This window comes from Pinus tabuliformis, chromosome 8 (genome assembly GCF_031772625.1).
Source record: "Pinus tabuliformis cultivar Carrire ecotype Pingquan chromosome 8, CPIR1, whole genome shotgun sequence".
Lineage (NCBI taxonomy): Eukaryota > Viridiplantae > Streptophyta > Pinopsida > Pinales > Pinaceae > Pinus > Pinus tabuliformis.
This window is the reverse complement of record NC_142294.1, coordinates 800,870,569-800,879,259: the sequence shown is the minus strand read 5'-3', so window position 1 is coordinate 800,879,259 and position 8,691 is coordinate 800,870,569.

Genomic DNA, 8,691 nt, shown 5'->3' with positions numbered 1-8,691 from the left:
AGAAAAGATAGATCAACGCCTTAGAATTCAGCCTCTTCGTGGGGGAAACCTCCTTTACATTACACAAATGAACAATTCTTCGATGATACAAATGACTAAACCTCCCTTCAATATATATGAGTCTAAGGGGTCACAATATAATCAAGCTGACATAACAGTAATAACATAAGGGCACAAAAATAACAATAGTGGGTTTCTATGAGGCATACTAAAAACAATATGGGGACAATAGGGGCACAATAATAACAATAAGGGATACAATGACATCAGTAATGGGGGAATCACTAGTATTATAGGGGCATAACATGCCCCTCTCCTTCCAAAAAGCATTGTCCTCAATGCTTGAGTAGTTCTGGAGGCTTGTATATAAAATTCTCATCCTCCCATGTGGAATCTTCAATGGATAAGTTCTTCCACTTGATGAGATACTATGAAATTGATCGATTTCGTAGCTGTCGAGTTCTTGTTTCTGTGACTGCTTCTGGTTCCAATATGATTTTTCCTTCCTCATCAAGTTCAGGCAATATTGTTTGAATCGGGAGCTTGTCACCTATAACCTTCTTTAAACATGAAACATGGAAAACTACGTGCACTCGGGAAGCTGCAGGAAGATCCAATTTGTATGCCATAGTACCAATCTTTTGCAACACCTTGTACGGACCATAATACTTTGGTGATAATTTATTATCCTTTCTAGCTTGCTTGAGGGACATTTTTTTATATGGTTGTAGCCGTAGGAGTACCCAACCACCTACATCAAAACTTATTTTGTTGCGATCTTGATCTGCCTATTGTTTCATTCTATTCTGCGCCAACGTGAGGTTATCCTTTAAGATTTGGAGAACTTGTTGTTGATGCTCGATGTGATGTTCCATTACTTGAACCTTAGAATTTTCTCTTAAATATGATGTGATGGATAGTGGATGATATCCATAAAGGCTGTAGTATGGAAGGAAGTGTTATACCACCATTAATCCAGAGGCAACCATTTGACCCATTGTGTTTGTTTATCATATACAAAGCAATGGATATATCCTACCAAACATTTGTTTACTATCTCAGTTTTCCCATTAGATTGAGGATGATAAGATGAGCTATGAGCTAACTGAGTACTGAGACAAGAAAATAATTATGTCCAAAACTTTCTAGTGAAAATGGGATCTCTCTCGCTTACAATAATCTTTGGGTTTCCATGTAGCTTTTGAATTGTTTCCATAAATGCATTAGAAACTGTACTGGCTTTAAATGGATGTGATAATGCACAAAAGTGTGCATACTTAGTAAGTTTGTCAACTACCACCATGATGACACTCTTTCCTTCGAACTTGGGTAAACCTGTGATAAAATCCATTGAAACCTCCTCCCAACATTGGTTTGGAAAGGATAAAGGTTGTAATAGACCTGGGGTCTTAATTGTTTCAACTTTATTTTGTTGGAAAACCAAACATTCTGCCACAACTTTTGAATATCTGATTTAAGGCCATCCCCAAAAAATTCCTTCTTTACCCAGTGGTAAGTTTTTAAAAATCACGAGCTTCCTCCTAAGGGAGAAGTGTGCAATTCCATAAGAATATTTTGTTTGAGTTGGGAATTATTACATAGGTATAAGCGATCTTTGTACCATAACGAATCATTTTTCCAGCTAAATGTATCATATGTACTGGGATCTTGTTGTAACTTTCGAATGAGTGCCCACACTTCTTCGTCATTCTTCCATTCCTCCCTTGCTTCGTTTATCCAATCTGGTTGGATAATAGAAATGGTGCACAACAATGCTTCCACATCCTCATCCTTTCTTGAGAGTGCATCTACCACAACATTTTTCTTCCCTTTTTTGTAGATGATTTCAAAGTCATAACCCAACATCTTTGTGACCCATTTTTGTTGCTCTTCAGAGGATAATATTTGTTCTAAAAAGTATTTAAGACTATCATGATCTGTTTTTACCTTGAAGTGTCTTCCCATTAGGTAGGGTCACCATTTCTTAAGTGCATGTAGTATTTCTAACATTTCCTTCTCATAAATAGCTTTGTGTAAATACTTTCCCTTGATTGGACGACTTTTGAAAGCAATGGATCTTTCATCTTGCATTAAAACAACACCAATTCCATTTCCTGAAGCATCACATTCCACAATAAAGGTTTTTGTGAAGTTCGGAGTAGCTAAGACCAGTGCTTGGCACATTTGCTCTTTAATATGTTCGAACGCATTTGTTGCTTCTGGATTCCATGAAATGTATCTTTCTTCAATAATGTTGTTAGAGGTGCTGTTATTCTCCCGTAATTCGTAACAAACTTGCGATAATACCTTTTCAACCTGAGAAATCCTCGCAGATGCTTTATGGATGTGGGGATTTTCCATTCCTTAATGGCTTTAATTTTTTTAGGGTCTACCTTAACACCTTCATGAGATACAATATGACCCAGATATCCCATATCTTTTACTCCAAAGAAACATTTGGAGCTTTTTCCATATAATTGTTTCTCCTGCAATAGTTTGAGCACCTTGTTAACATGTTGAACATGATCCTTCCAAGACTTGTTGTAGATTAGTATATCATCGAAAAATACTAACACAAATTTAAAGAATAAAATAGGTGTACACAATCAGATCTGGCCCAACCAATATCAGATCATTCAATGATAAGTCATTTCAGGTCTCATGATCCTGATTCAACATTGAATTCAAGGTGCACAAAATATTTCAGATCAAATCACAAACATAGCCCCTACAACATAAAATATAATTCAGATAGAAGTATTCCTTAGAAACCCTTTTCACTTGCACACCCTGGCCTTATGATCTTGTCCCCCTTATATAGTTTTAGGACTTTCTCAATACTTGGACCAAAACTACTTAGGACATGTGGTATTCTTGGACGAGATCAAATAGTCGTTACTCTGCTCAATATTTTGGGTTAATACCATGGTATTGACCCGTGGTATTATCTCCTCTAGAAATTCCTTGATTTTCCAACATATACACGTTTTTGTTCTTGTGAAAGTGCGTGTATACGTATACAATCTTTTTGTTCCGTGAACCAACATGCATACACTGTTTTGACTAAGTGGACCTGCGTTATACATATTAAATTGCTTTTCACCATCCTTCACCTTCAACTTCTTCATTTTGATTTCCTGTTCTTCTGTACCAATGCCATGTTACATCTGAATGGACCTGTTACACTATGGGTTGCCTTTCATCAAAACTGAACTGACCTATGAGTGAGTTACCATAAAGGACAACACTTGTATCACAATGCCAAAAATCTCCCCCTTTGGACTTGATGGCAACCATGCTGGTGTTTACTACTGCAGGTTGTAGAAACTGTTAGAGATAACAAGCAACACCAAAATACTCTCCCCCTTTGACATCGAGGGCAAAGGGTGGACCAAGCTATTCTCCCCCTTTGATATACATTATGTTGTCCATGCTCTCCCTGAGTACATTCTGAGTCTGCAGAGATGTTTTTCAAGAGAATAACATGACTCTATAGCTCAACTAAGTGAGTATGACCTCCCTATGACCAATGACATACATACATCAATCACCCAACCAAGTGGGGATACACCACATTTGACTCATCCACCCAACCAAGTGGGGATACACCACATTTGACTCATCACCCAACCAAGTGGGGATACACCACATTTGACTCATCCACCCAACCAAGTGGGGATATACCAATTGTTTATACATGACAAAAATACATCAATTATTACATCATCCATCCCATGCAAGGTGGGGATACAGATTAGATCACCATGACAGAAGAAGTCATATAACACCCTGGATCTTTACATGACTTATGCAACAAATGATATAAGTATCTGATGCCATAGCTGAACTCAACAACCATGATGCCAATAATGCAGAATGTGTGGGAAGGCTAATTCCCCCCTTGAAACTGTGCTACCTATGCATTGTCAACAAGTCATTCATCAAGGCATCTTTGTCAGTTAGATAAAAATCAATGAACAAAGCATATCGTCAGACTGTAATCATCAATATCAGACAGAGCACCCATATCAGAGTCTGACCCACTGTTTTTCTGTCAGAAAAACATATACGCTCCTTCAGCCACAGAAACCCACATGTATACGCGACTATACTTCATGAAACCCACGTATAATAACCTTCCTCTAAAAACTGGATTTAACAGTAGGATGATGTAGCAACTACTCCCAGCTTTTGTCTGAGATATTCAAATGTTTCTCTGGGAAGCGATTTAGTGAATATATCAGCAACTTGTTCTTTGGAGGGAACATACTCCAATTTAACCTTTTGTTCAAGCACTTGTTCTCGTAGAAAATGGTACTTAATGGGTATGTGCTTGGTCTTGGAGTGCATGACAAGATTTTTCAAAATACTGATGGCACTTGTATTATCACATAGAATGGAAATGGGTGGAGTACATGTGATTTTAATGTCTTGCAATGTTTACATCATTCAAATTAGTTGTGTGTAGAAAGATGCAACAACCACATATTCTGCTTCAGCGGTAGATAAGATAATCGAACTTTGTTTCTTGTTGAACCAAGACACTAGCCATGAACCCAATTAGAATGCACCTCCACTAGTTCTCTTTCGATCATCGACATTTCCTGCCCAATTTGCATCTATATATGCATGAAGAGTCAGATCTATATTTAGGATACCATAGTCCAAAGTCCTGAGTTCCTTGAAGATATTTGAAAATTATTTTAACTGCCTGAAGATGTGATTCCTTTGGATTTGCTTGGAACCTTCCAACAATTCCTACTGCATGCATGATATCAGGTCTGGTACCTGTTAGATAGAGTAGACTTCCGATCATAGATCTGTATGTTGGTTGGTTTACTGCTGGTGATTCATTGTTAGAACTGAGACTACATCCTGTTACCATTGGAGTACATACTGGTTTAGAATCTTCCATTCTGTACTTCTTCAAGATCTGCTTGAGATATTTTGTTTGTGAAAGGAAAATACCATATTTTGTTTGTTGTACTTGTAGACCAAGAAAATAAGTAAGTTCACCAAGTAAGGACATTTCAAATTCTTGTTGCATTACTGAAGCAAAATTCTGACTCATGGATTCTTCATTGCTACCAAAGATGATATCATCAACATAAACAATAATAATTAGCAGTTTATCATTTTCATTCTTTGTGTATAAATTGCTATCTGCAGAACCTTTTGTGAAACCTTTTTGTTGTAGATATTTTTCAAGGTGGTAATAACGAGCCCTTGGAGCCTGTTTCAGAACATAAAGAGCCTTTTTGAGTGATTCCAAGTTGACTCAACTCCCAGATTTAACCAAGATCTTTTACTTTCGTGATGTGATTAGAATTGCATTTAAAATAGCATAAAGAAACATAAATGCATGTTGTAAAGAAGAATGAACATGACAAGAGTTAGCAACATAAAACACAAGATGTTGATAATGGAGTTCGTCCAGGAGGGACTACATCTCTGGGCCCTGGTGTCAAGATGGTGTAGGCCACTACATTAAATGTTGTCAATAATGATGATGTACATAGGCGGTGACGTCGCTATCATACAAGGAAAATGCCCTCATGCAGGAGTGGCTCCAAGAGATGTTCAGCTACAGAAACTCTCATTCAAAAAGGACTCCTATCAGTATGAGCTAAACTCATGCATGATGATAATGAGCATCCCACCAACATGGCATAAAAGGGATCTCAATGCAAAGATACACAGCGACACATGAGTATCCCATCAACGTAACGACAAATGGATCTCAAACAAAAACATGACGAATCATGACAACAAGTACATCCCACAGATTATTTCGTGTCACATCAAGCACCAATAAGTAAGAAAACAAGATCCCACATCAAACATCAAACATGGATCTATGCAGCACAATGAATCTCATAGGAAAAAGAAGTACATGAACACACTACATATACCTCGCATCTTGGGGCCATCTGAAGAAAAGGATGTGAAACTGCTGGAGCTGGCCGTACCATCAATCTCGCGACGTCGAATCTCATGGAATGAATACTCGCATGTTGAATGCTGACACCTGCACTCCACTTTGAAAAGTGGCCGAAAAATGGAATGATCAAATGGAAAATTTGATTGCACCATTAGATTTGTGGCGTCGAATAGGGTAAAATCAACTGTCAAATTTCTGAATTCTGACAAAGTGAAAATATGGGGCTTAATGAATCTTTTAGATTCCCCCTAGATTCCTCAAAGATTCCCTCCCGTGGGTCATCTGAAGATTTGCTTCTCAGATCAAAATTTTGTCTACGCCATCAGGTTCCTTGCGAAATTTTGGTAAAAATGATTATGAAGTTGGCTGCATTCTGACTCTAGAAAATTTCAGCGTTCAGGGAATCTGGAAGATTCCCTCAAATATTCTTGAAGATTCTCCTCTGTTGGGAACCTGCAAATCTGCTGCTCAAAAGGCGAATCTGACCTTGCCATGGCATTCCCTGTGAAAATCTGAGAAAATTGACTGTAAACTTGGTTACATTCTGATAAAAAGAATTTTTACCTCCCTGAAGAATCTTCGAGCATCAAAGAATATTCTACCTTGAAATGCGTGTCAAGGTTCTGCCTCCTCTGTCTCGAAATCCGTGTCACGATCTCCCTACTCAGACGCACTATGTAAATGGGTTTATATAAAATTTCGTCGGCGGATATGTCAATGAGAAGGTTGTTGGCCTGATGGTTAAGGCAGAGGTTTTAAGGCGGCAGGTCGGGGGATCAAATCCCCCCTGCGCCATATATAACAAATTATTTTAACGACAAACGACGTGGATTTTTATGGTAACTGTTACAGTTCTTTTTTTGGGTGCGCAGTTATTTTTTTGTTACGATTACATATATATTACAAGGTTTGGTTTTGGTGGTGCCACATGGGGTCGCCACATGGGTGGGGCTGGCGGAACCGCCGGCTGTGGGTTCAACTCCCATCGGCCTCGTTGCATTTTTTTATTAACATCATGAATATATGGTGAGTGCGATGGGGGTGGTGGGGGTCATGGCCTGCCACCACTTTAAATATATATATATATATATATATATATATATATATATATATATATATATATATATATATATATATATGTTATTAAACATATTAAGCATTTTTTGAAGATTTAGAAAAGTTACCGAAGGAGTCAATTTAAGCAGGCCACAAATTCGCTTGGAATATGGCCCAGGTTTGCTGGAATCTGGTGGCTGGATTTTGTCCAAATTGCTGCCTCCTTAAGCCTGCCCAGTCACCCAAGTCAACCCTGAACTTTGACTGCTCCTAAATTTGGCATACGGACTCGGTTTGACGAACCGTTTGCACCACCACAATGACGACGACGAGATCTTCAACATGAACCTAGTTCGAGAACAATCCAAACACTTTGATTTTTGACCCTTTCTGAGTCCTTTGGGACTTCTGCCTGTGTCTGGAGCCACCTGGATCAATCCTCCCCACTAAGGAGCTTTTGGTCCTCCAAAAGCATGAAAAATAATTTGCAACTTCTATGTACCTTGTCTGCATCACAAGTGTCCTGAAAAGGTCTCACTTCCATCTCCTTCACCTTTATTCTTAGGAGCCTTAAGCGAGGAGCTGACACCTGCAACCTTTGCAAACCTGTAGTACATTGTTTATGCAAATTTCATGCTTAACTTTCATGTCCAACTAATGACCCAAGCTCCCATACTTTCCATGAGTTTATAACACATACTCGATGGTCAAGTTTACATCGAAATGGACACAATACCCCAGCTACGAAAACAAGGCCAACATATCATTGTTGCTTCAACAAGTGATAGAGAACACATCATCACTGCAACACATGATTTACAGCAATAAGGCCAAACACTATTTTGTTTTGACAAGTGATGGAAACACAACATCACTTTCATAGTGTAAAATGCAACACATAATAAGACTAGACATCATTTGCCTAACAAGTGATGGAAAACACATCATCACTTTTACATTTTAAAATGAAACAAATGATTTACAAAAGCACGACCATGACAAGCTAACATATCTAGAAACCATTTTTCACTTATCAATGTGAATGGGTCACCCCCTTGTGGTGGTTTTTCTTGTCAAACAATTGTTTCACCTGGTTCATGCACTGATGCTTTGTCTTTAAGGCGATGCTCTGGATGGAGCCTCCAAAAAGTGGCTCTTTGATGGCTACCTTTGTTGCAATGACTACAATACATCTTCTTCCTCCAGATCTGCTTAACATGTTTCTTTGCCTACTATTGAGAGGGTCTTTCATGCTTCCTTTTTTTGTGCGCTGATATTATTTTCCAACACTTAGAAAATGTATGGTTATGTAATCCACAAAAGGTACATGTTTTTCGATTCCATGATTTACATTCATCATTAACATCATGATTATGAACATTCAAATATCGAGATTGGTTATACCTCTCCTTTCTGTCTCTGGTGTAAGTATGGCGATGAGAGCTTGCCTCAACTCTTTCCCTGCAATGGCCACTGCCATGAGATGATGGTGATGTGTTCCCATCATTCTCTTTCCTCGATGATTTCAACGATGTCTTAGAAGAATATGACACCTTCGAGCATTCTCCTTCGGTGTATCCCAAGCCTGCAAATTGAGGTCTCTGCATAACCTCCAATGGTTGAGTTATGCCTTGGTTATTAACACCAAGTTCTTTTTCCTCCTCGTGCCTCGTCCTGGTAAGGAGCCTCATGTT